The sequence below is a fragment of the Otolemur garnettii genome, unplaced genomic scaffold (genome assembly GCF_000181295.1).
Source record: "Otolemur garnettii isolate 467f Iridium unplaced genomic scaffold, OtoGar3 scaffold00029, whole genome shotgun sequence".
Taxonomy (NCBI): domain Eukaryota; kingdom Metazoa; phylum Chordata; class Mammalia; order Primates; family Galagidae; genus Otolemur; species Otolemur garnettii.
Genome location: NW_003852424.1, coordinates 17,551,033 through 17,554,217, shown reverse-complemented (window position 1 = coordinate 17,554,217; position 3,185 = coordinate 17,551,033).

Below are 3,185 nucleotides of genomic sequence, written 5' to 3'. Positions count from 1 at the left end.
CACAGGCACCCGCCACAACACCTGGCTATTTTTTGGTTGCAGCCATCATTGTTGTTGGTGGGTCCGGGCTGGATTCAAACCTGCCACCTTAGGTGTATGTGGCTGGCGCCTTAGCCGCTTGAGCCACAGGCACCGAGCCTAAGTTTCTTTTTTTAATGAGATAGCATCTCACTCTGTTGCCTTGGATAGAGTGCAGTGACATCATCATAGCTCACTGCAGCCTCAAACTCCTGGACTCAAGTAATTCTCTCTCCTATCTCACAATCCCAAGTAGCTGAGACTATAGGCATGCACCACTATATACAGCCAATTGTTCTATTTTTTATTTTTATTTTTTTGGTAGGGATGAGGCCTTGCTCTTGCTCAGGCTGGTCTTGAATTCCTGACTTTAAGCCATCCTCCTACCTCACAGAGTGCTAAGATTACAGGCATGAGCCATCAAGCCCAGTTGAGACAACAAAGTTTATTTATTTAGGTCACCCTTGGTAGAGTGCCGTGGGATCTTAGTTCACAGCAACCTCAAACTCTTGAGCTCAAGCAATTCTCTTGCCTCAGCCTCCCATGTAGCTGAGACTACAGGTGCCTGACACAGCACCTGGCAATTTTTTAGAGACTGGGGTCTCACTCTTGCTCAGGTTGGTCTCAAATTTGTGAGCTCAGGCAATTCACTGGCCTCGGCTTCCCAAGTGCTGGGATTACTGATGTTAGCCACCATGCCTAACAGAGACAATGAATTTTAAAATCACTTCATTGAACTCCTGGATAGAGTAGGGTTAAGGGAAAAGACAGGAGCAGAAACATATTCAAAAAGCTTGTAGGGCAGAGCACCGTGGGTCACATCTGTAATCCCAGTGCTTTGGGAGGCTGAGGCGGGAGGCCGGCTTGAGTCTGGGAAATCAAGGTGACATGAGCTATAACCACACCACTCCAACCTAGGCAAGAGAGTGCTTGTGTCAAAAGGGGGGCAGAGGCACAGTAGCTCAAGCCTATAATAGTATTCTGGAGGCTGAGGTTGGCCAATTGTTTGAGCCCAAGAGTTTGAGGCTAGCCTGAGCAATAGCATAAAAATAGAAAAACCAAGTGTTGTGGCAGGAGCCTGTAGTCCCAGCTACTCAGGAGACGGAGACAAGGGATTCTCAAACTCAAGAGTTTGAGGTTGCTATGAGTCATGATGCCAGGGCATTCTACTCAGGGTGACAGAGAGAGACTCTATCTCAAAAAAAAAAAAAAAAGAAAAAGAAAAAGAAAAGGAAAAGAAAAGTTGTAGGTAGGTATGAATAATAAGAGAAAAAATGAAGACAGTAGTGCACCCACTGGCTCTTTTCTACCCAACCAGCTACCTCGGTCTCCAGGCCACATGTCTGGACTACGTTTCCCAGCGTCCCTTGCAGTCGGGTTAGGCCGTGTGACTAGGTTCCAGCCGATGGGCTGTTGGAAGAAGTGCTCCTCACTGCTGACCTGCTCCATTATAAATACACCCCACCCCACACCCATTGGAGAACCTCCAAAAAAGCAGAGCTAATGGAGATGGAAGGAACTCTCGGATCTTTAAGTGACTGGAGGAGCGCAGCCCAGAAAACTTGATCTTGCACTGAACTGTTGCATACACCAGAAATAAGAATAATCATCCCTCACTGAAATTGAGAATTGCTGATTGTAGCCAGTTGTCTACCCTAAGATTTCTCCAAGTCAGTGCTATTGACATTTTGAGGCATGGTCTGTGCCTGGGCTGGAGGGCAGGGGGATCATCATAGCTCACAGCAACCTCAAACTCCTGGGCTCAAGCGAGCCTCCTGCCTCAGCCTCCTAAAGTACTGGAATTATAGCTGTGAGCCACAGGGTCTGGCCCTGTATAAGTCTATTAAAAAGGACAGTTCTGGGCTGGGCGTTGTGGCTCACACTTATAATCCTAGCACTCTGGAAGGCCGAGGCAGGCTTGAACTCATAGTTTCGAGACCAGCCTGAGCAAAAAGTGAGACTCCATCTCTACTAAAAATAGAAAAACTGAGGCAAGAGGATCACTTGAGCTCAAGATGGAGGTTGCTGTGAGCTATGATGCCAGGACACTCTACCCAGGGCAACAGCTTGAGACTCTGTCTCCAAAAAAAAAAAAAAAAAGACAGTTCTGTGCATTACAGAATGTTAAGTAGCATCCCGGACTTTGACCACCTAGATTCTATTAGTGTCCTCCCCAGTTGTGACCAAAATTGTCTCCAGATATTGCCTAGTGTCCCCTGCCGGGCAGAGTAACCCCTGGTTGTGAGCCACTAGGCTACACTTATTATACAAGCAACTACATTTACGGAGGCCCTTGAACATTGTTGGGACATGAATTCAATGTGGCCACAGCTAACTGTGTTATCTCATCTTCCCCTCATCCCTTCTCCTACTTACTCCTCCTTTAGTCCCTAATTTCATTAAAGGCCCCATTTGAGAACCATCATTGGCCTTTCTTTCTCCCAAGTCCTGTATGTTTGACTTCCTAATTGTCTATTAAATCCATCCACTTCTCTCCATGTTCACCACCTGAATTTGCTTAGGCTAATGTAGTAGCCAGCCACTCCCAAGTGTCCCTAACAGCATTTCTGCCCCCTACTGTCCATTCTCCACACAACAGCCAGAAAGAGAGTTTTTCAAATTGCAATTGTCATTATAGAACTTGCCTATTTCAAAAACCCTTCAGTGTTTCTCTGTGGGTATTAGATGGCCCCAGACTTGCTCTAGCCACACTGTCCTCCTTTCAATTCCATGTTTCTGTCATGCCAACTCCCAGGCCTTTGCGCAGGCGGTTCCCTCTGCCTGGCACACTCTTCCCTCCCTTCTGCCTAGTTAATGCCTTGAATCCTTCCCCTCTCAGCTCAAACACTACTTCCTTGGGGTAGCTTTCCCTGAGCTCCCCTAACAAGTCACTATGTACCCTCCCCACATAGAACTTGCCAGAGATACATTTTCTTGGCGGAATATCTTTTTTGAGACAGAGTCTTACTCTGTCCCTCTAGCTAAAGTGCCACGGTGTCATCATAGCTCACAGAAACCTCAAACTCTTGCACTTGAGCAATTCTCTTGCCTCAGCCTCCAAGTAGCTGGGACTACAGCTGTGCACCACTACGCCTGGCTAGTTTTTCTATTTTTAGTAGAGATGGGGTCTTGCTCTTGCTTAGGCTGGTCACAAATGCCTGAGCGCA